Here is a 27,741-nt window from a genome sequence, read left to right on the forward strand (position 1 = left end):
CTAACAGACAACCTTCATTTTTAATACAAAATAATTGAAAACTATTTACAGTTGAAACTTTAACACAAGTACGAATGTAAAACTGTAAAAAGATACGAAATTTAAGCATAAACAGATGATAACAAATAATAATTATGATAAGCCATAAAAGATTGTACAAATTAACAGAATGTTTTGTACTTTTAAAAAAGAATATACTTGTACAATAACTGAAAAATACCCCTTTTCCATATGAATTTGATGATAATTTTTCAATGATAAATTTAAATCATTTTCTTAATGCATTGGTCGAGGATCAGGACACTGACTTGTGTTAACTTCGGCCGTAAAATATGAACAATTCGTTGATATTATAAATATTCTTTCGTAAATGTACAAGACATTCGGTCAAAAGCCTAATAAATATACCGCCCCACTTCGGAGAGCAGTGGAACGGTGAACGGCTCACAACCAACTAGATTCTTCCTGTGGCAGGTCAGCCGTCGACCATGGTATGGGGAACCTCCCGCCCTCTGTTGGTGTTAATATCGACTTAATGATTAATTCTTCTATAAACAGTTGAAAATGTGAATTTGTAATTTTTGTCAAAATTATCATTTATATATAGTCTAAATAAAAGATTTTTATAGCATAGGTAAATAAGAAGAATAAAAATTACAAGCTAAAAGTGTTTACTAATCTTTTATTCATATATATAACAAATAACAATTGTTTCACAACTAATAATTTATTATCAATTATATTCAATAACCATTACACACACATTGCATAAATCCAATATTATTATCAGTATCTTCTAGTTTTTTTTCAAAATAAGATGTTGATACTTTCCCAAAGTGGTATGAATGCAAATTTCTGTCTCAGCAAGCCTTGGGTTAACTGCTGCACTGCAATCTGAAAAAAATGTAGTCAGTTAAATTTGTAAGATTGGTGGAGAATTAATTGAGAAATGAGTGTTTCATAATCAGTTTAAAATATGAATTTAAAACACGAGTCAAAATTATCATTTAAAAGCATGTTTACAGTGTTTATGAAGTATCAGCATCAATGAATTACATGGAAGTTAATAAAGTTAAATAAGAATCATTTACATAATTTAATGGTGTTGGTTTCATGTCAATTAATTGAGAATTGAGTGTTTCATAAGCCATAAAAAATTTGAATTTTTAATATACTCCAAAATTATCATATAAAAACAAGTATTATAGAGTTTATGAAACATTGGCATAAATGAAATGTATGATAGTTATTAATGCTAAATTAGAACCATTTTCTCAATCTAGTGGTCAAGGTTTAAAGATACTAACATGAGAATTGAGTATTTTATAAGCAATTAAAAAATGAATTTGTAAAATACGTCAAATTTACCATATGAAAACATGTTTTATAGAGTTTATGAAACATTGGCTTACATGTAATGTATGAGAGTAATTAATACTAAATAAGAAACATATTTTCTTTCTAGTGGTCAAGGTTTCAAGGTACTAACATGAGAATTGAGTATTTTATAAGCCATAAAAAATTGAATTTGTAATTTACATTAAAATTATCATATAAAAACATGTTTTATAGAGTTTATGAAACATTGGCTTAAATGTAATGTATGAAAGTAATTAATGCTAAATTAGATCCAATTCTCTTTCTAGTGGTCAAGGTTTCAAGGTACTAACATGAGAATTGAGTATTTTATAAGCCATAAAAAATTTGAATTTGTAATTACATTAAAATTATCATATAAAACATGTTTTATAGAGTTTATGAAACATTGGTTAAATGTAATGTATGAAAATAATTAATGCTAAATAAGAAACATATTTCTCTTTCTAGTGGTGAAGGTTTAAAGATACTAACATGAGAATTGAGTATTTTATAAGCAATTAAAAAATGAATTTGTAAATACGTCAAATTTACCATATGAAAACATGTTTTATAGTGTTTATGAAGTATAGGCTTATATGTAATGTATGACAGTAATTAATGCTAAATAAGAAACATATTCTCTTTCTAGTGGTCAAGGTTTCAAGATTCTAACATGAGAATTGAGTATTTCATAAGCCATAAAAAATTTGAATTTGTAATTTATGTTAAAATTATCATATAAAAACATGTTTTATAGTGTTTATGAAGTATCAGCATCAACAAAAATACATGGAAGTTAATAATGCTAAATAAGAATCATTTACTTAATTCATTGGTCTTGGTTTCATGATACTAATTTTTTGTTTCACTAGTATTAATTTGCTATCAATTAAATTCAATAACTATTACACACATTGCATAAATCCAATATTATTATCAATATCTTCTAGTTAATTCTCAAAATAAGATGTTGATACTTTCCCAAAGTGGTATGAATGCAAATTCCTGTCTCAGCAAGCCTTGGGTTAACTGCTGCACTGCAATCTGAAAAAAATGTAGTCAGTTAAATATGTAAAATTAGTGGAGAATTAATTGAGAATTGAGTGTTTCATAAGCAGTTTAAAATATGAATTTATAACACGAGTCAAAATTGTCATTTAAAAGCATGTTTATAGTGTTTATGAAGTATCAGCATCAACGAAATACATGGAATTAATAATGCTTAATAAGAATCATTTACCCAATTAATTGGTCTAGGTTTCATGATATTTACTTTTTGTTTCACTAATATTAAGTTGCTATCAATTACATACAGTTATTATTACACGTACCTCGCAAAAGACCATTATTGTTATTATAAGTATCTTCTAGTTTATTTTCAAAATAAGATGTTGATATTTTCCAAAGTGGTATAAATGCAAATTCCTGTCTCAGCAAGCCTTGATTGAACTGCTGCTCTGCAATCTGAAAAAAATGTAGTCAGTTAAATATGTAAAATTAGTGGAGAATTAATTGAGAATTGAGTGTTTCATAAGCAGTTTAAAATATGAATTTATAACACGAGTCAAAATTGTCATTTAATAGCATGTTTATAGTGTTTATGAAGTATCAGCATCAATGAATTACATGGAAGTTAATAATGCTAAAAAAGAATCATTTACTTAATCCAATTGTCACTACTACACACCATAAGGAGAACGAAAATAATTCTATAACAACTAGTGCGTGGACAACACTGGATAATTTAGAAATTGAAACAATCAAAACAAAAACTAACAGACAACCTTCATTTTTAATACAAAATAATTGAAAACTATTTACAGTTGAAACTTTAACACAAGTACGAATGTAAAACTGTAAAAAGATACGAAATTTAAGCATAAACAGATGATAACAAATAATAATTATGATAAGCCATAAAAGATTGTACAAATTAACAGAATGTTTTGTACTTTTAAAAAAGAATATACTTGTACAATAACTGAAAAATACCCCTTTTCCATATGAATTTGATGATAATTTTTCAATGATAAATTTAAATCATTTTCTTAATGCATTGGTCGAGGATCAGGACACTGACTTGTGTTAACTTCGGCCGTAAAATATGAACAATTCGTTGATATTATAAATATTCTTTCGTAAATGTACAAGACATTCGGTCAAAAGCCTAATAAATATACCGCCCCACTTCGGAGAGCAGTGGAACGGTGAACGGCTCACAACCAACTAGATTCTTCCTGTGGCAGGTCAGCCGTCGACCATGGTATGGGGAACCTCCCGCCCTCTGTTGGTGTTAATATCGACTTAATGATTAATTCTTCTATAAACAGTTAAAAATGTGAATTTGTAATTTTTGTCAAAATTATCATTTATATATAGTCTAAATAAAAGATTTTTATAGCATAGGTAAATAAGAAGAATAAAAATTACAAGCTAAAAGTGTTTACTAATCTTTTATTCATATATATAACAAATAACAATTGTTTCACAACTAATAATTTATTATCAATTATATTCAATAACCATTACACACACATTGCATAAATCCAATATTATTATCAGTATCTTCTAGTTTTTTTTTCAAAATAAGATGTTGATACTTTCCCAAAGTGGTATGAATGCAAATTTCTGTCTCAGCAAGCCTTGGGTTAACTGCTGCACTGCAATCTGAAAAAAATGTAGTCAGTTAAATTTGTAAGATTGGTGGAGAATTAATTGAGAAATGAGTGTTTCATAATCAGTTTAAAATATGAATTTAAAACACGAGTCAAAATTATCATTTAAAAGCATGTTTACAGTGTTTATGAAGTATCAGCATCAATGAATTACATGGAAGTTAATAAAGTTAAATAAGAATCATTTACATAATTTAATGGTGTTGGTTTCATGTCAATTAATTGAGAATTGAGTGTTTCATAAGCCATAAAAAATTTGAATTTTTAATATACTCCAAAATTATCATATAAAAACAAGTATTATAGAGTTTATGAAACATTGGCATAAATGAAATGTATGATAGTTATTAATGCTAAATTAGAACCATTTTCTCAATCTAGTGGTCAAGGTTTAAAGATACTAACATGAGAATTGAGTATTTTATAAGCAATTAAAAAAATGAATTTGTAAAATACGTCAAATTTACCATATGAAAACATGTTTTATAGAGTTTATGAAACATTGGCTTACATGTAATGTATGAGAGTAATTAATGCTAAATAAGAAACATATTTTCTTTCTAGTGGTCAAGGTTTCAAGGTACTAACATGAGAATTGAGTATTTTATAAGCCATAAAAAATTTGAATTTGTAATTTACATTAAAATTATCATATAAAAACATGTTTTATAGAGTTTATGAAACATTGGCTTAAATGTAATGTATGAAAATAATTAATGCTAAATAAGAAACATATTCTCTTTCTAGTGGTGAAGGTTTAAAGATACTAACATGAGAATTGAGTATTTTATAAGCAATTAAAAAATGAATTTGTAAAATACGTCAAATTTACCATATAAAAACATGTTTTATAGAGTTTATGAAACATTGGCTTAAATGTAATGTATGAGAGTAATTAATACTAAATAAGAAACATATTTTCTTTCTAGTGGTCAAGGTTTCAAGGTACTAACATGAGAATTGAGTATTTTATAAGCCATAAAAAATTTGAATTTGTAATTTACATTAAAATTATCATATAAAAACATGTTTTATAGAGTTTATGAAACATTGGCTTAAATGTAATGTATGAAAATAATTAATGCTAAATAAGAAACATATTCTCTTTCTAGTGGTGAAGGTTTAAAGATACTAACATGAGAATTGAGTATTTTATAAGCAATTAAAAAATGAATTTGTAAAATACGTCAAATTTACCATATAAAAACATGTTTTATAGTGTTTATGAAAGTATTGGCTTAAATGTAATGTATGAAAGTAATTAATGCTAAATAAGAAACATATTCTCTTTCTAGTGGTCAAGGTTTCAAGATACTGACATGAGAATTGAGTATTTTATAAGCAATTTAAAAAAATGAATTTGTAAAATACGCCAAATTTACCATATAAAAACATGTTTTATAGTGTTTATGAAGTATAGGCTTATATGTAATGTATGACAGTAATTAATGCTAAATAAGAAACATATTCTCTTTCTAGTGGTCAAGGTTTCAAGATTCTAACATGAGAATTGAGTATTTCATAAGCCATAAAAAATTTGAATTTGTAATTTATGTTAAAATTATCATATAAAAACATGTTTTATAGTGTTTATGAAGTATCAGCATCAACAAAAATACATGGAAGTTAATAATGCTAAATAAGAATCATTTACTTAATTCATTGGTCTTGGTTTCATGATACTAATTTTTTGTTTCACTAGTATTAATTTGCTATCAATTAAATTCAATAACTATTACACACATTGCATAAATCCAATATTATTATCAATATCTTCTAGTTAATTCTCAAAATAAGATGTTGATACTTTCCCAAAGTGGTATGAATGCAAATTCCTGTCTCAGCAAGCCTTGGGTTAACTGCTGCACTGCAATCTGAAAAAAATGTAGTCAGTTAAATATGTAAAATTAGTGGAGAATTAATTGAGAATTGAGTGTTTCATAAGCAGTTTAAAATATGAATTTATAACACGAGTCAAAATTGTCATTTAAAAGCATGTTTATAGTGTTTATGAAGTATCAGCATCAACGAAATACATGGAATTAATAATGCTTAATAAGAATCATTTACCCAATTAATTGGTCTAGGTTTCATGATATTTACTTTTTGTTTCACTAATATTAAGTTGCTATCAATTACATACAGTTATTATTACACGTACCTCGCAAAAGACCATTATTGTTATTATAAGTATCTTCTAGTTTATTTTCAAAATAAGATGTTGATATTTTCCAAAGTGGTATAAATGCAAATTCCTGTCTCAGCAAGCCTTGATTGAACTGCTGCTCTGCAATCTGAAAAAAATGTAGTCAGTTAAATATGTAAAATTAGTGGAGAATTAATTGAGAATTGAGTGTTTCATAAGCAGTTTAAAATATGAATTTATAACACGAGTCAAAATTGTCATTTAATAGCATGTTTATAGTGTTTATGAAGTATCAGCATCAATGAATTACATGGAAGTTAATAATGCTAAAAAAGAATCATTTACTTAATCCAATTGTCACTACTACACACCATAAGGAGAACGAAAATAATTCTATAACAACTAGTGCGTGGACAACACTGGATAATTTAGAAATTGAAACAATCAAAACAAAAACTAACAGACAACCTTCATTTTTAATACAAAATAATTGAAAACTATTTACAGTTGAAACTTTAACACAAGTACGAATGTAAAACTGTAAAAAGATACGAAATTTAAGCATAAACAGATGATAACAAATAATAATTATGATAAGCCATAAAAGATTGTACAAATTAACAGAATGTTTTGTACTTTTAAAAAAGAATATACTTGTACAATAACTGAAAAATACCCCTTTTCCATATGAATTTGATGATAATTTTTCAATGATAAATTTAAATCATTTTCTTAATGCATTGGTCGAGGATCAGGACACTGACTTGTGTTAACTTCGGCCGTAAAATATGAACAATTCGTTGATATTATAAATATTCTTTCGTAAATGTACAAGACATTCGGTCAAAAGCCTAATAAATATACCGCCCCACTTCGGAGAGCAGTGGAACGGTGAACGGCTCACAACCAACTAGATTCTTCCTGTGGCAGGTCAGCCGTCGACCATGGTATGGGGAACCTCCCGCCCTCTGTTGGTGTTAATATCGACTTAATGATTAATTCTTCTATAAACAGTTAAAAATGTGAATTTGTAATTTTTGTCAAAATTATCATTTATATATAGTCTAAATAAAAGATTTTTATAGCATAGGTAAATAAGAAGAATAAAAATTACAAGCTAAAAGTGTTTACTAATCTTTTATTCATATATATAACAAATAACAATTGTTTCACAACTAATAATTTATTATCAATTATATTCAATAACCATTACACACACATTGCATAAATCCAATATTATTATCAGTATCTTCTAGTTTTTTTTTCAAAATAAGATGTTGATACTTTCCCAAAGTGGTATGAATGCAAATTTCTGTCTCAGCAAGCCTTGGGTTAACTGCTGCACTGCAATCTGAAAAAAATGTAGTCAGTTAAATTTGTAAGATTGGTGGAGAATTAATTGAGAAATGAGTGTTTCATAATCAGTTTAAAATATGAATTTAAAACACGAGTCAAAATTATCATTTAAAAGCATGTTTACAGTGTTTATGAAGTATCAGCATCAATGAATTACATGGAAGTTAATAAAGTTAAATAAGAATCATTTACATAATTTAATGGTGTTGGTTTCATGTCAATTAATTGAGAATTGAGTGTTTCATAAGCCATAAAAAATTTGAATTTTTAATATACTCCAAAATTATCATATAAAAACAAGTATTATAGAGTTTATGAAACATTGGCATAAATGAAATGTATGATAGTTATTAATGCTAAATTAGAACCATTTTCTCAATCTAGTGGTCAAGGTTTAAAGATACTAACATGAGAATTGAGTATTTTATAAGCAATTAAAAAAATGAATTTGTAAAATACGTCAAATTTACCATATGAAAACATGTTTTATAGAGTTTATGAAACATTGGCTTACATGTAATGTATGAGAGTAATTAATGCTAAATAAGAAACATATTTTCTTTCTAGTGGTCAAGGTTTCAAGGTACTAACATGAGAATTGAGTATTTTATAAGCCATAAAAAATTTGAATTTGTAATTTACATTAAAATTATCATATAAAAACATGTTTTATAGAGTTTATGAAACATTGGCTTAAATGTAATGTATGAAAATAATTAATGCTAAATAAGAAACATATTCTCTTTCTAGTGGTGAAGGTTTAAAGATACTAACATGAGAATTGAGTATTTTATAAGCAATTAAAAAATGAATTTGTAAAATACGTCAAATTTACCATATAAAAACATGTTTTATAGAGTTTATGAAACATTGGCTTAAATGTAATGTATGAGAGTAATTAATACTAAATAAGAAACATATTTTCTTTCTAGTGGTCAAGGTTTCAAGGTACTAACATGAGAATTGAGTATTTTATAAGCCATAAAAAATTTGAATTTGTAATTTACATTAAAATTATCATATAAAAACATGTTTTATAGAGTTTATGAAACATTGGCTTAAATGTAATGTATGAAAATAATTAATGCTAAATAAGAAACATATTCTCTTTCTAGTGGTGAAGGTTTAAAGATACTAACATGAGAATTGAGTATTTTATAAGCAATTAAAAAATGAATTTGTAAAATACCTCAAATTTACCATATAAAAACATGTTTTATAGTGTTTATGAAGTATTGGCTTATATGTAATGTAAGAAAGTAATTAATGCTAAATAAGAAACATATTCTCTTTCTAGTGGTCAAGGTTTCAAGATACTGACATGAGAATTGAGTATTTTATAAGCAATTTAAAAAAATGAATTTGTAAAATACGCCAAATTTACCATATAAAAACATGTTTTATAGTGTTTATGAAGTATAGGCTTATATGTAATGTATGACAGTAATTAATGCTAAATAAGAAACATATTCTCTTTCTAGTGGTCAAGGTTTCAAGATTCTAACATGAGAATTGAGTATTTCATAAGCCATAAAAAATTTGAATTTGTAATTTATGTTAAAATTATCATATAAAAACATGTTTTATAGTGTTTATGAAGTATCAGCATCAACAAAAATACATGGAAGTTAATAATGCTAAATAAGAATCATTTACTTAATTCATTGGTCTTGGTTTCATGATACTAATTTTTTGTTTCACTAGTATTAATTTGCTATCAATTAAATTCAATAACTATTACACACATTGCATAAATCCAATATTATTATCAATATCTTCTAGTTAATTCTCAAAATAAGATGTTGATACTTTCCCAAAGTGGTATGAATGCAAATTCCTGTCTCAGCAAGCCTTGGGTTAACTGCTGCACTGCAATCTGAAAAAAATGTAGTCAGTTAAATATGTAAAATTAGTGGAGAATTAATTGAGAATTGAGTGTTTCATAAGCAGTTTAAAATATGAATTTATAACACGAGTCAAAATTGTCATTTAAAAGCATGTTTATAGTGTTTATGAAGTATCAGCATCAACGAAATACATGGAATTAATAATGCTTAATAAGAATCATTTACCCAATTAATTGGTCTAGGTTTCATGATATTTACTTTTTGTTTCACTAATATTAAGTTGCTATCAATTACATACAGTTATTATTACACGTACCTCGCAAAAGACCATTATTGTTATTATAAGTATCTTCTAGTTTATTTTCAAAATAAGATGTTGATATTTTCCAAAGTGGTATAAATGCAAATTCCTGTCTCAGCAAGCCTTGATTGAACTGCTGCTCTGCAATCTGAAAAAAATGTAGTCAGTTAAATATGTAAAATTAGTGGAGAATTAATTGAGAATTGAGTGTTTCATAAGCAGTTTAAAATATGAATTTATAACACGAGTCAAAATTGTCATTTAATAGCATGTTTATAGTGTTTATGAAGTATCAGCATCAATGAATTACATGGAAGTTAATAATGCTAAAAAAGAATCATTTACTTAATCCAATTGTCACTACTACACACCATAAGGAGAACGAAAATAATTCTATAACAACTAGTGCGTGGACAACACTGGATAATTTAGAAATTGAAACAATCAAAACAAAAACTAACAGACAACCTTCATTTTTAATACAAAATAATTGAAAACTATTTACAGTTGAAACTTTAACACAAGTACGAATGTAAAACTGTAAAAAGATACGAAATTTAAGCATAAACAGATGATAACAAATAATAATTATGATAAGCCATAAAAGATTGTACAAATTAACAGAATGTTTTGTACTTTTAAAAAAGAATATACTTGTACAATAACTGAAAAATACCCCTTTTCCATATGAATTTGATGATAATTTTTCAATGATAAATTTAAATCATTTTCTTAATGCATTGGTCGAGGATCAGGACACTGACTTGTGTTAACTTCGGCCGTAAAATATGAACAATTCGTTGATATTATAAATATTCTTTCGTAAATGTACAAGACATTCGGTCAAAAGCCTAATAAATATACCGCCCCACTTCGGAGAGCAGTGGAACGGTGAACGGCTCACAACCAACTAGATTCTTCCTGTGGCAGGTCAGCCGTCGACCATGGTATGGGGAACCTCCCGCCCTCTGTTGGTGTTAATATCGACTTAATGATTAATTCTTCTATAAACAGTTAAAAATGTGAATTTGTAATTTTTGTCAAAATTATCATTTATATATAGTCTAAATAAAAGATTTTTATAGCATAGGTAAATAAGAAGAATAAAAATTACAAGCTAAAAGTGTTTACTAATCTTTTATTCATATATATAACAAATAACAATTGTTTCACAACTAATAATTTATTATCAATTATATTCAATAACCATTACACACACATTGCATAAATCCAATATTATTATCAGTATCTTCTAGTTTTTTTTTCAAAATAAGATGTTGATACTTTCCCAAAGTGGTATGAATGCAAATTTCTGTCTCAGCAAGCCTTGGGTTAACTGCTGCACTGCAATCTGAAAAAAATGTAGTCAGTTAAATTTGTAAGATTGGTGGAGAATTAATTGAGAAATGAGTGTTTCATAATCAGTTTAAAATATGAATTTAAAACACGAGTCAAAATTATCATTTAAAAGCATGTTTACAGTGTTTATGAAGTATCAGCATCAATGAATTACATGGAAGTTAATAAAGTTAAATAAGAATCATTTACATAATTTAATGGTGTTGGTTTCATGTCAATTAATTGAGAATTGAGTGTTTCATAAGCCATAAAAAATTTGAATTTTTAATATACTCCAAAATTATCATATAAAAACAAGTATTATAGAGTTTATGAAACATTGGCATAAATGAAATGTATGATAGTTATTAATGCTAAATTAGAACCATTTTCTCAATCTAGTGGTCAAGGTTTAAAGATACTAACATGAGAATTGAGTATTTTATAAGCAATTAAAAAAATGAATTTGTAAAATACGTCAAATTTACCATATGAAAACATGTTTTATAGAGTTTATGAAACATTGGCTTACATGTAATGTATGAGAGTAATTAATGCTAAATAAGAAACATATTTTCTTTCTAGTGGTCAAGGTTTCAAGGTACTAACATGAGAATTGAGTATTTTATAAGCCATAAAAAATTTGAATTTGTAATTTACATTAAAATTATCATATAAAAACATGTTTTATAGAGTTTATGAAACATTGGCTTAAATGTAATGTATGAAAATAATTAATGCTAAATAAGAAACATATTCTCTTTCTAGTGGTGAAGGTTTAAAGATACTAACATGAGAATTGAGTATTTTATAAGCAATTAAAAAATGAATTTGTAAAATACGTCAAATTTACCATATAAAAACATGTTTTATAGAGTTTATGAAACATTGGCTTAAATGTAATGTATGAGAGTAATTAATACTAAATAAGAAACATATTTTCTTTCTAGTGGTCAAGGTTTCAAGGTACTAACATGAGAATTGAGTATTTTATAAGCCATAAAAAATTTGAATTTGTAATTTACATTAAAATTATCATATAAAAACATGTTTTATAGAGTTTATGAAACATTGGCTTAAATGTAATGTATGAAAATAATTAATGCTAAATAAGAAACATATTCTCTTTCTAGTGGTGAAGGTTTAAAGATACTAACATGAGAATTGAGTATTTTATAAGCAATTAAAAAATGAATTTGTAAAATACCCCAAATTTACCATATAAAAACATGTTTTATAGTGTTTATGAAGTATTGGCTTAAATGTAATGTAAGAAAGTAATTAATGCTAAATAAGAAACATATTCTCTTTCTAGTGGTCAAGGTTTCAAGATACTGACATGAGAATTGAGTATTTTATAAGCAATTTAAAAAAATGAATTTGTAAAATACGCCAAATTTACCATATAAAAACATGTTTTATAGTGTTTATGAAGTATAGGCTTATATGTAATGTATGACAGTAATTAATGCTAAATAAGAAACATATTCTCTTTCTAGTGGTCAAGGTTTCAAGATTCTAACATGAGAATTGAGTATTTCATAAGCCATAAAAAATTTGAATTTGTAATTTATGTTAAAATTATCATATAAAAACATGTTTTATAGTGTTTATGAAGTATCAGCATCAACAAAAATACATGGAAGTTAATAATGCTAAATAAGAATCATTTACTTAATTCATTGGTCTTGGTTTCATGATACTAATTTTTTGTTTCACTAGTATTAATTTGCTATCAATTAAATTCAATAACTATTACACACATTGCATAAATCCAATATTATTATCAATATCTTCTAGTTAATTCTCAAAATAAGATGTTGATACTTTCCCAAAGTGGTATGAATGCAAATTCCTGTCTCAGCAAGCCTTGGGTTAACTGCTGCACTGCAATCTGAAAAAAATGTAGTCAGTTAAATATGTAAAATTAGTGGAGAATTAATTGAGAATTGAGTGTTTCATAAGCAGTTTAAAATATGAATTTATAACACGAGTCAAAATTGTCATTTAAAAGCATGTTTATAGTGTTTATGAAGTATCAGCATCAACGAAATACATGGAATTAATAATGCTTAATAAGAATCATTTACCCAATTAATTGGTCTAGGTTTCATGATATTTACTTTTTGTTTCACTAATATTAAGTTGCTATCAATTACATACAGTTATTATTACACGTACCTCGCAAAAGACCATTATTGTTATTATAAGTATCTTCTAGTTTATTTTCAAAATAAGATGTTGATATTTTCCAAAGTGGTATAAATGCAAATTCCTGTCTCAGCAAGCCTTGATTGAACTGCTGCTCTGCAATCTGAAAAAAATGTAGTCAGTTAAATATGTAAAATTAGTGGAGAATTAATTGAGAATTGAGTGTTTCATAAGCAGTTTAAAATATGAATTTATAACACGAGTCAAAATTGTCATTTAATAGCATGTTTATAGTGTTTATGAAGTATCAGCATCAATGAATTACATGGAAGTTAATAATGCTAAAAAAGAATCATTTACTTAATCCAATTGTCACTACTACACACCATAAGGAGAACGAAAATAATTCTATAACAACTAGTGCGTGGACAACACTGGATAATTTAGAAATTGAAACAATCAAAACAAAAACTAACAGACAACCTTCATTTTTAATACAAAATAATTGAAAACTATTTACAGTTGAAACTTTAACACAAGTACGAATGTAAAACTGTAAAAAGATACGAAATTTAAGCATAAACAGATGATAACAAATAATAATTATGATAAGCCATAAAAGATTGTACAAATTAACAGAATGTTTTGTACTTTTAAAAAAGAATATACTTGTACAATAACTGAAAAATACCCCTTTTCCATATGAATTTGATGATAATTTTTCAATGATAAATTTAAATCATTTTCTTAATGCATTGGTCGAGGATCAGGACACTGACTTGTGTTAACTTCGGCCGTAAAATATGAACAATTCGTTGATATTATAAATATTCTTTCGTAAATGTACAAGACATTCGGTCAAAAGCCTAATAAATATACCGCCCCACTTCGGAGAGCAGTGGAACGGTGAACGGCTCACAACCAACTAGATTCTTCCTGTGGCAGGTCAGCCGTCGACCATGGTATGGGGAACCTCCCGCCCTCTGTTGGTGTTAATATCGACTTAATGATTAATTCTTCTATAAACAGTTAAAAATGTGAATTTGTAATTTTTGTCAAAATTATCATTTATATATAGTCTAAATAAAAGATTTTTATAGCATAGGTAAATAAGAAGAATAAAAATTACAAGCTAAAAGTGTTTACTAATCTTTTATTCATATATATAACAAATAACAATTGTTTCACAACTAATAATTTATTATCAATTATATTCAATAACCATTACACACACATTGCATAAATCCAATATTATTATCAGTATCTTCTAGTTTTTTTTTCAAAATAAGATGTTGATACTTTCCCAAAGTGGTATGAATGCAAATTTCTGTCTCAGCAAGCCTTGGGTTAACTGCTGCACTGCAATCTGAAAAAAATGTAGTCAGTTAAATTTGTAAGATTGGTGGAGAATTAATTGAGAAATGAGTGTTTCATAAGCCATAAAAAATTTGAATTTTTAATATACTCCAAAATTATCATATAAAAACAAGTATTATAGAGTTTATGAAACATTGGCATAAATGAAATGTATGATAGTTATTAATGCTAAATTAGAACCATTTTCTCAATCTAGTGGTCAAGGTTTAAAGATACTAACATGAGAATTGAGTATTTTATAAGCAATTAAAAAAATGAATTTGTAAAATACGTCAAATTTACCATATGAAAACATGTTTTATAGAGTTTATGAAACATTGGCTTACATGTAATGTATGAGAGTAATTAATGCTAAATAAGAAACATATTTTCTTTCTAGTGGTCAAGGTTTCAAGGTACTAACATGAGAATTGAGTATTTTATAAGCCATAAAAAATTTGAATTTGTAATTTACATTAAAATTATCATATAAAAACATGTTTTATAGAGTTTATGAAACATTGGCTTAAATGTAATGTATGAAAATAATTAATGCTAAATAAGAAACATATTCTCTTTCTAGTGGTGAAGGTTTAAAGATACTAACATGAGAATTGAGTATTTTATAAGCAATTAAAAAATGAATTTGTAAAATACGTCAAATTTACCATATAAAAACATGTTTTATAGAGTTTATGAAACATTGGCTTAAATGTAATGTATGAGAGTAATTAATACTAAATAAGAAACATATTTTCTTTCTAGTGGTCAAGGTTTCAAGGTACTAACATGAGAATTGAGTATTTTATAAGCCATAAAAAATTTGAATTTGTAATTTACATTAAAATTATCATATAAAAACATGTTTTATAGAGTTTATGAAACATTGGCTTAAATGTAATGTATGAAAATAATTAATGCTAAATAAGAAACATATTCTCTTTCTAGTGGTGAAGGTTTAAAGATACTAACATGAGAATTGAGTATTTTATAAGCAATTAAAAAATGAATTTGTAAAATACGTCAAATTTACCATATAAAAACATGTTTTATAGAGTTTATGAAACATTGGCTTAAATGTAATGTATGAGAGTAATTAATACTAAATAAGAAACATATTCTCTTTCTAGTGGTCAAGGTTTCAAGATACTGACATGAGAATTGAGTATTTTATAAGCAATTTAAAAAAATGAATTTGTAAAATACGCCAAATTTACCATATAAAAACATGTTTTATAGTGTTTATGAAGTATAGGCTTATATGTAATGTATGACAGTAATTAATGCTAAATAAGAAACATATTCTCTTTCTAGTGGTCAAGGTTTCAAGATTCTAACATGAGAATTGAGTATTTCATAAGCCATAAAAAATTTGAATTTGTAATTTATGTTAAAATTATCATATAAAAACATGTTTTATAGTGTTTATGAAGTATCAGCATCAACAAAAATACATGGAAGTTAATAATGCTAAATAAGAATCATTTACTTAATTCATTGGTCTTGGTTTCATGATACTAATTTTTTGTTTCACTAGTATTAATTTGCTATCAATTAAATTCAATAACTATTACACACATTGCATAAATCCAATATTATTATCAATATCTTCTAGTTAATTCTCAAAATAAGATGTTGATACTTTCCCAAAGTGGTATGAATGCAAATTCCTGTCTCAGCAAGCCTTGGGTTAACTGCTGCACTGCAATCTGAAAAAAATGTAGTCAGTTAAATATGTAAAATTAGTGGAGAATTAATTGAGAATTGAGTGTTTCATAAGCAGTTTAAAATATGAATTTATAACACGAGTCAAAATTGTCATTTAAAAGCATGTTTATAGTGTTTATGAAGTATCAGCATCAACGAAATACATGGAATTAATAATGCTTAATAAGAATCATTTACCCAATTAATTGGTCTAGGTTTCATGATATTTACTTTTTGTTTCACTAATATTAAGTTGCTATCAATTACATACAGTTATTATTACACGTACCTCGCAAAAGACCATTATTGTTATTATAAGTATCTTCTAGTTTATTTTCAAAATAAGATGTTGATATTTTCCAAAGTGGTATAAATGCAAATTCCTGTCTCAGCAAGCCTTGATTGAACTGCTGCTCTGCAATCTGAAAAAAATGTAGTCAGTTAAATATGTAAAATTAGTGGAGAATTAATTGAGAATTGAGTGTTTCATAAGCAGTTTAAAATATGAATTTATAACACGAGTCAAAATTGTCATTTAATAGCATGTTTATAGTGTTTATGAAGTATCAGCATCAATGAATTACATGGAAGTTAATAATGCTAAAAAAGAATCATTTACTTAATCCAATTGTCACTACTACACACCATAAGGAGAACGAAAATAATTCTATAACAACTAGTGCGTGGACAACACTGGATAATTTAGAAATTGAAACAATCAAAACAAAAACTAACAGACAACCTTCATTTTTAATACAAAATAATTGAAAACTATTTACAGTTGAAACTTTAACACAAGTACGAATGTAAAACTGTAAAAAGATACGAAATTTAAGCATAAACAGATGATAACAAATAATAATTATGATAAGCCATAAAAGATTGTACAAATTAACAGAATGTTTTGTACTTTTAAAAAAGAATATACTTGTACAATAACTGAAAAATACCCCTTTTCCATATGAATTTGATGATAATTTTTCAATGATAAATTTAAATCATTTTCTTAATGCATTGGTCGAGGATCAGGACACTGACTTGTGTTAACTTCGGCCGTAAAATATGAACAATTCGTTGATATTATAAATATTCTTTCGTAAATGTACAAGACATTCGGTCAAAAGCCTAATAAATATACCGCCCCACTTCGGAGAGCAGTGGAACGGTGAACGGCTCACAACCAACTAGATTCTTCCTGTGGCAGGTCAGCCGTCGACCATGGTATGGGGAACCTCCCGCCCTCTGTTGGTGTTAATATCGACTTAATGATTAATTCTTCTATAAACAGTTAAAAATGTGAATTTGTAATTTTTGTCAAAATTATCATTTATATATAGTCTAAATAAAAGATTTTTATAGCATAGGTAAATAAGAAGAATAAAAATTACAAGCTAAAAGTGTTTACTAATCTTTTATTCATATATATAACAAATAACAATTGTTTCACAACTAATAATTTATTATCAATTATATTCAATAACCATTACACACACATTGCATAAATCCAATATTATTATCAGTATCTTCTAGTTTTTTTTTCAAAATAAGATGTTGATACTTTCCCAAAGTGGTATGAATGCAAATTTCTGTCTCAGCAAGCCTTGGGTTAACTGCTGCACTGCAATCTGAAAAAAATGTAGTCAGTTAAATTTGTAAGATTGGTGGAGAATTAATTGAGAAATGAGTGTTTCATAAGCCATAAAAAATTTGAATTTTTAATATACTCCAAAATTATCATATAAAAACAAGTATTATAGAGTTTATGAAACATTGGCATAAATGAAATGTATGATAGTTATTAATGCTAAATTAGAACCATTTTCTCAATCTAGTGGTCAAGGTTTAAAGATACTAACATGAGAATTGAGTATTTTATAAGCAATTAAAAAAATGAATTTGTAAAATACGTCAAATTTACCATATGAAAACATGTTTTATAGAGTTTATGAAACATTGGCTTACATGTAATGTATGAGAGTAATTAATGCTAAATAAGAAACATATTTTCTTTCTAGTGGTCAAGGTTTCAAGGTACTAACATGAGAATTGAGTATTTTATAAGCCATAAAAAATTTGAATTTGTAATTTACATTAAAATTATCATATAAAAACATGTTTTATAGAGTTTATGAAACATTGGCTTAAATGTAATGTATGAAAATAATTAATGCTAAATAAGAAACATATTCTCTTTCTAGTGGTGAAGGTTTAAAGATACTAACATGAGAATTGAGTATTTTATAAGCAATTAAAAAATGAATTTGTAAAATACGTCAAATTTACCATATAAAAACATGTTTTATAGAGTTTATGAAACATTGGCTTAAATGTAATGTATGAGAGTAATTAATACTAAATAAGAAACATATTTTCTTTCTAGTGGTCAAGGTTTCAAGGTACTAACATGAGAATTGAGTATTTTATAAGCCATAAAAAATTTGAATTTGTAATTTACATTAAAATTATCATATAAAAACATGTTTTATAGAGTTTATGAAACATTGGCTTAAATGTAATGTATGAAAATAATTAATGCTAAATAAGAAACATATTCTCTTTCTAGTGGTGAAGGTTTAAAGATACTAACATGAGAATTGAGTATTTTATAAGCAATTAAAAAATGAATTTGTAAAATACGTCAAATTTACCATATAAAAACATGTTTTATAGAGTTTATGAAACATTGGCTTAAATGTAATGTATGAGAGTAATTAATACTAAATAAGAAACATATTCTCTTTCTAGTGGTCAAGGTTTCAAGATACTGACATGAGAATTGAGTATTTTATAAGCAATTTAAAAAAATGAATTTGTAAAATACGCCAAATTTACCATATAAAAACATGTTTTATAGTGTTTATGAAGTATAGGCTTATATGTAATGTATGACAGTAATTAATGCTAAATAAGAAACATATTCTCTTTCTAGTGGTCAAGGTTTCAAGATTCTAACATGAGAATTGAGTATTTCATAAGCCATAAAAAATTTGAATTTGTAATTTATGTTAAAATTATCATATAAAAACATGTTTTATAGTGTTTATGAAGTATCAGCATCAACAAAAATACATGGAAGTTAATAATGCTAAATAAGAATCATTTACTTAATTCATTGGTCTTGGTTTCATGATACTAATTTTTTGTTTCACTAGTATTAATTTGCTATCAATTAAATTCAATAACTATTACACACATTGCATAAATCCAATATTATTATCAATATCTTCTAGTTAATTCTCAAAATAAGATGTTGATACTTTCCCAAAGTGGTATGAATGCAAATTCCTGTCTCAGCAAGCCTTGGGTTAACTGCTGCACTGCAATCTGAAAAAAATGTAGTCAGTTAAATATGTAAAATTAGTGGAGAATTAATTGAGAATTGAGTGTTTCATAAGCAGTTTAAAATATGAATTTATAACACGAGTCAAAATTGTCATTTAAAAGCATGTTTATAGTGTTTATGAAGTATCAGCATCAACGAAATACATGGAATTAATAATGCTTAATAAGAATCATTTACCCAATTAATTGGTCTAGGTTTCATGATATTTACTTTTTGTTTCACTAATATTAAGTTGCTATCAATTACATACAGTTATTATTACACGTACCTCGCAAAAGACCATTATTGTTATTATAAGTATCTTCTAGTTTATTTTCAAAATAAGATGTTGATATTTTCCAAAGTGGTATAAATGCAAATTCCTGTCTCAGCAAGCCTTGATTGAACTGCTGCTCTGCAATCTGAAAAAAATGTAGTCAGTTAAATATGTAAAATTAGTGGAGAATTAATTGAGAATTGAGTGTTTCATAAGCAGTTTAAAATATGAATTTATAACACGAGTCAAAATTGTCATTTAATAGCATGTTTATAGTGTTTATGAAGTATCAGCATCAATGAATTACATGGAAGTTAATAATGCTAAAAAAGAATCATTTACTTAATCCAATTGTCACTACTACACACCATAAGGAGAACGAAAATAATTCTATAACAACTAGTGCGTGGACAACACTGGATAATTTAGAAATTGAAACAATCAAAACAAAAACTAACAGACAACCTTCATTTTTAATACAAAATAATTGAAAACTATTTACAGTTGAAACTTTAACACAAGTACGAATGTAAAACTGTAAAAAGATACGAAATTTAAGCATAAACAGATGATAACAAATAATAATTATGATAAGCCATAAAAGATTGTACAAATTAACAGAATGTTTTGTACTTTTAAAAAAGAATATACTTGTACAATAACTGAAAAATACCCCTTTTCCATATGAATTTGATGATAATTTTTCAATGATAAATTTAAATCATTTTCTTAATGCATTGGTCGAGGATCAGGACACTGACTTGTGTTAACTTCGGCCGTAAAATATGAACAATTCGTTGATATTATAAATATTCTTTCGTAAATGTACAAGACATTCGGTCAAAAGCCTAATAAATATACCGCCCCACTTCGGAGAGCAGTGGAACGGTGAACGGCTCACAACCAACTAGATTCTTCCTGTGGCAGGTCAGCCGTCGACCATGGTATGGGGAACCTCCCGCCCTCTGTTGGTGTTAATATCGACTTAATGATTAATTCTTCTATAAACAGTTAAAAATGTGAATTTGTAATTTTTGTCAAAATTATCATTTATATATAGTCTAAATAAAAGATTTTTATAGCATAGGTAAATAAGAAGAATAAAAATTACAAGCTAAAAGTGTTTACTAATCTTTTATTCATATATATAACAAATAACAATTGTTTCACAACTAATAATTTATTATCAATTATATTCAATAACCATTACACACACATTGCATAAATCCAATATTATTATCAGTATCTTCTAGTTTTTTTTTCAAAATAAGATGTTGATACTTTCCCAAAGTGGTATGAATGCAAATTTCTGTCTCAGCAAGCCTTGGGTTAACTGCTGCACTGCAATCTGAAAAAAATGTAGTCAGTTAAATTTGTAAGATTGGTGGAGAATTAATTGAGAAATGAGTGTTTCATAAGCCATAAAAAATTTGAATTTTTAATATACTCCAAAATTATCATATAAAAACAAGTATTATAGAGTTTATGAAACATTGGCATAAATGAAATGTATGATAGTTATTAATGCTAAATTAGAACCATTTTCTCAATCTAGTGGTCAAGGTTTAAAGATACTAACATGAGAATTGAGTATTTTATAAGCAATTAAAAAAATGAATTTGTAAAATACGTCAAATTTACCATATGAAAACATGTTTTATAGAGTTTATGAAACATTGGCTTACATGTAATGTATGAGAGTAATTAATGCTAAATAAGAAACATATTTTCTTTCTAGTGGTCAAGGTTTCAAGGTACTAACATGAGAATTGAGTATTTTATAAGCCATAAAAAATTTGAATTTGTAATTTACATTAAAATTATCATATAAAAACATGTTTTATAGAGTTTATGAAACATTGGCTTAAATGTAATGTATGAAAATAATTAATGCTAAATAAGAAACATATTCTCTTTCTAGTGGTGAAGGTTTAAAGATACTAACATGAGAATTGAGTATTTTATAAGCAATTAAAAAATGAATTTGTAAAATACGTCAAATTTACCATATAAAAACATGTTTTATAGAGTTTATGAAACATTGGCTTAAATGTAATGTATGAGAGTAATTAATACTAAATAAGAAACATATTTTCTTTCTAGTGGTCAAGGTTTCAAGGTACTAACATGAGAATTGAGTATTTTATAAGCCATAAAAAATTTGAATTTGTAATTTACATTAAAATTATCATATAAAAACATGTTTTATAGAGTTTATGAAACATTGGCTTAAATGTAATGTATGAAAATAATTAATGCTAAATAAGAAACATATTCTCTTTCTAGTGGTGAAGGTTTAAAGATACTAACATGAGAATTGAGTATTTTATAAGCAATTAAAAAATGAATTTGTAAAATACGTCAAATTTACCATATAAAAACATGTTTTATAGAGTTTATGAAACATTGGCTTAAATGTAATGTATGAGAGTAATTAATACTAAATAAGAAACATATTCTCTTTCTAGTGGTCAAGGTTTCAAGATACTGACATGAGAATTGAGTATTTTATAAGCAATTTAAAAAAATGAATTTGTAAAATACGCCAAATTTACCATATAAAAACATGTTTTATAGTGTTTATGAAGTATAGGCTTATATGTAATGTATGACAGTAATTAATGCTAAATAAGAAACATATTCTCTTTCTAGTGGTCAAGGTTTCAAGATTCTAACATGAGAATTGAGTATTTCATAAGCCATAAAAAATTTGAATTTGTAATTTATGTTAAAATTATCATATAAAAACATGTTTTATAGTGTTTATGAAGTATCAGCATCAACAAAAATACATGGAAGTTAATAATGCTAAATAAGAATCATTTACTTAATTCATTGGTCTTGGTTTCATGATACTAATTTTTTGTTTCACTAGTATTAATTTGCTATCAATTAAATTCAATAACTATTACACACATTGCATAAATCCAATATTATTATCAATATCTTCTAGTTAATTCTCAAAATAAGATGTTGATACTTTCCCAAAGTGGTATGAATGCAAATTCCTGTCTCAGCAAGCCTTGGGTTAACTGCTGCACTGCAATCTGAAAAAAATGTAGTCAGTTAAATATGTAAAATTAGTGGAGAATTAATTGAGAATTGAGTGTTTCATAAGCAGTTTAAAATATGAATTTATAACACGAGTCAAAATTGTCATTTAAAAGCATGTTTATAGTGTTTATGAAGTATCAGCATCAACGAAATACATGGAATTAATAATGCTTAATAAGAATCATTTACCCAATTAATTGGTCTAGGTTTCATGATATTTACTTTTTGTTTCACTAATATTAAGTTGCTATCAATTACATACAGTTATTATTACACGTACCTCGCAAAAGACCATTATTGTTATTATAAGTATCTTCTAGTTTATTTTCAAAATAAGATGTTGATATTTTCCAAAGTGGTATAAATGCAAATTCCTGTCTCAGCAAGCCTTGATTGAACTGCTGCTCTGCAATCTGAAAAAAATGTAGTCAGTTAAATATGTAAAATTAGTGGAGAATTAATTGAGAATTGAGTGTTTCATAAGCAGTTTAAAATATGAATTTATAACACGAGTCAAAATTGTCATTTAATAGCATGTTTATAGTGTTTATGAAGTATCAGCATCAATGAATTACATGGAAGTTAATAATGCTAAAAAAGAATCATTTACTTAATCCAATTGTCACTACTACACACCATAAGGAGAACGAAAATAATTCTATAACAACTAGTGCGTGGACAACACTGGATAATTTAGAAATTGAAACAATCAAAACAAAAACTAACAGACAACCTTCATTTTTAATACAAAATAATTGAAAACTATTTACAGTTGAAACTTTAACACAAGTACGAATGTAAAACTGTAAAAAGATACGAAATTTAAGCATAAACAGATGATAACAAATAATAATTATGATAAGCCATAAAAGATTGTACAAATTAACAGAATGTTTTGTACTTTTAAAAAAGAATATACTTGTACAATAACTGAAAAATACCCCTTTTCCATATGAATTTGATGATAATTTTTCAATGATAAATTTAAATCATTTTCTTAATGCATTGGTCGAGGATCAGGACACTGACTTGTGTTAACTTCGGCCGTAAAATATGAACAATTCGTTGATATTATAAATATTCTTTCGTAAATGTACAAGACATTCGGTCAAAAGCCTAATAAATATACCGCCCCACTTCGGAGAGCAGTGGAACGGTGAACGGCTCACAACCAACTAGATTCTTCCTGTGGCAGGTCAGCCGTCGACCATGGTATGGGGAACCTCCCGCCCTCTGTTGGTGTTAATATCGACTTAATGATTAATTCTTCTATAAACAGTTAAAAATGTGAATTTGTAATTTTTGTCAAAATTATCATTTATATATAGTCTAAATAAAAGATTTTTATAGCATAGGTAAATAAGAAGAATAAAAATTACAAGCTAAAAGTGTTTACTAATCTTTTATTCATATATATAACAAATAACAATTGTTTCACAACTAATAATTTATTATCAATTATATTCAATAACCATTACACACACATTGCATAAATCCAATATTATTATCAGTATCTTCTAGTTTTTTTTTCAAAATAAGATGTTGATACTTTCCCAAAGTGGTATGAATGCAAATTTCTGTCTCAGCAAGCCTTGGGTTAACTGCTGCACTGCAATCTGAAAAAAATGTAGTCAGTTAAATTTGTAAGATTGGTGGAGAATTAATTGAGAAATGAGTGTTTCATAAGCCATAAAAAATTTGAATTTTTAATATACTCCAAAATTATCATATAAAAACAAGTATTATAGAGTTTATGAAACATTGGCATAAATGAAATGTATGATAGTTATTAATGCTAAATTAGAACCATTTTCTCAATCTAGTGGTCAAGGTTTAAAGATACTAACATGAGAATTGAGTATTTTATAAGCAATTAAAAAAATGAATTTGTAAAATACGTCAAATTTACCATATGAAAACATGTTTTATAGAGTTTATGAAACATTGGCTTACATGTAATGTATGAGAGTAATTAATGCTAAATAAGAAACATATTTTCTTTCTAGTGGTCAAGGTTTCAAGGTACTAACATGAGAATTGAGTATTTTATAAGCCATAAAAAATTTGAATTTGTAATTTACATTAAAATTATCATATAAAAACATGTTTTATAGAGTTTATGAAACATTGGCTTAAATGTAATGTATGAAAATAATTAATGCTAAATAAGAAACATATTCTCTTTCTAGTGGTGAAGGTTTAAAGATACTAACATGAGAATTGAGTATTTTATAAGCAATTAAAAAATGAATTTGTAAAATACGTCAAATTTACCATATAAAAACATGTTTTATAGAGTTTATGAAACATTGGCTTAAATGTAATGTATGAGAGTAATTAATACTAAATAAGAAACATATTTTCTTTCTAGTGGTCAAGGTTTCAAGGTACTAACATGAGAATTGAGTATTTTATAAGCCATAAAAAATTTGAATTTGTAATTTACATTAAAATTATCATATAAAAACATGTTTTATAGAGTTTATGAAACATTGGCTTAAATGTAATGTATGAAAATAATTAATGCTAAATAAGAAACATATTCTCTTTCTAGTGGTGAAGGTTTAAAGATACTAACATGAGAATTGAGTATTTTATAAGCAATTAAAAAATGAATTTGTAAAATACGTCAAATTTACCATATAAAAACATGTTTTATAGAGTTTATGAAACATTGGCTTAAATGTAATGTATGAGAGTAATTAATACTAAATAAGAAACATATTCTCTTTCTAGTGGTCAAGGTTTCAAGATACTGACATGAGAATTGAGTATTTTATAAGCAATTTAAAAAAATGAATTTGTAAAATACGCCAAATTTACCATATAAAAACATGTTTTATAGTGTTTATGAAGTATAGGCTTATATGTAATGTATGACAGTAATTAATGCTAAATAAGAAACATATTCTCTTTCTAGTGGTCAAGGTTTCAAGATTCTAACATGAGAATTGAGTATTTCATAAGCCATAAAAAATTTGAATTTGTAATTTATGTTAAAATTATCATATAAAAACATGTTTTATAGTGTTTATGAAGTATCAGCATCAACAAAAATACATGGAAGTTAATAATGCTAAATAAGAATCATTTACTTAATTCATTGGTCTTGGTTTCATGATACTAATTTTTTGTTTCACTAGTATTAATTTGCTATCAATTAAATTCAATAACTATTACACACATTGCATAAATCCAATATTATTATCAATATCTTCTAGTTAATTCTCAAAATAAGATGTTGATACTTTCCCAAAGTGGTATGAATGCAAATTCCTGTCTCAGCAAGCCTTGGGTTAACTGCTGCACTGCAATCTGAAAAAAATGTAGTCAGTTAAATATGTAAAATTAGTGGAGAATTAATTGAGAATTGAGTGTTTCATAAGCAGTTTAAAATATGAATTTATAACACGAGTCAAAATTGTCATTTAAAAGCATGTTTATAGTGTTTATGAAGTATCAGCATCAACGAAATACATGGAATTAATAATGCTTAATAAGAATCATTTACCCAATTAATTGGTCTAGGTTTCATGATATTTACTTTTTGTTTCACTAATATTAAGTTGCTATCAATTACATACAGTTATTATTACACGTACCTCGCAAAAGACCATTATTGTTATTATAAGTATCTTCTAGTTTATTTTCAAAATAAGATGTTGATATTTTCCAAAGTGGTATAAATGCAAATTCCTGTCTCAGCAAGCCTTGATTGAACTGCTGCTCTGCAATCTGAAAAAAATGTAGTCAGTTAAATATGTAAAATTAGTGGAGAATTAATTGAGAATTGAGTGTTTCATAAGCAGTTTAAAATATGAATTTATAACACGAGTCAAAATTGTCATTTAATAGCATGTTTATAGTGTTTATGAAGTATCAGCATCAATGAATTACATGGAAGTTAATAATGCTAAAAAAGAATCATTTACTTAATCCAATTGTCACTACTACACACCATAAGGAGAACGAAAATAATTCTATAACAACTAGTGCGTGGACAACACTGGATAATTTAGAAATTGAAACAATCAAAACAAAAACTAACAGACAACCTTCATTTTTAATACAAAATAATTGAAAACTATTTACAGTTGAAACTTTAACACAAGTACGAATGTAAAACTGTAAAAAGATACGAAATTTAAGCATAAACAGATGATAACAAATAATAATTATGATAAGCCATAAAAGATTGTACAAATTAACAGAATGTTTTGTACTTTTAAAAAAGAATATACTTGTACAATAACTGAAAAATACCCCTTTTCCATATGAATTTGATGATAATTTTTCAATGATAAATTTAAATCATTTTCTTAATGCATTGGTCGAGGATCAGGACACTGACTTGTGTTAACTTCGGCCGTAAAATATGAACAATTCGTTGATATTATAAATATTCTTTCGTAAATGTACAAGACATTCGGTCAAAAGCCTAATAAATATACCGCCCCACTTCGGAGAGCAGTGGAACGGTGAACGGCTCACAACCAACTAGATTCTTCCTGTGGCAGGTCAGCCGTCGACCATGGTATGGGGAACCTCCCGCCCTCTGTTGGTGTTAATATCGACTTAATGATTAATTCTTCTATAAACAGTTAAAAATGTGAATTTGTAATTTTTGTCAAAATTATCATTTATATATAGTCTAAATAAAAGATTTTTATAGCATAGGTAAATAAGAAGAATAAAAATTACAAGCTAAAAGTGTTTACTAATCTTTTATTCATATATATAACAAATAACAATTGTTTCACAACTAATAATTTATTATCAATTATATTCAATAACCATTACACACACATTGCATAAATCCAATATTATTATCAGTATCTTCTAGTTTTTTTTT

This window comes from Rhopalosiphum maidis, chromosome 4 (assembly GCF_003676215.2).
Source record: "Rhopalosiphum maidis isolate BTI-1 chromosome 4, ASM367621v3, whole genome shotgun sequence".
Classification (NCBI taxonomy): Eukaryota; Metazoa; Arthropoda; class Insecta; order Hemiptera; family Aphididae; genus Rhopalosiphum; species Rhopalosiphum maidis.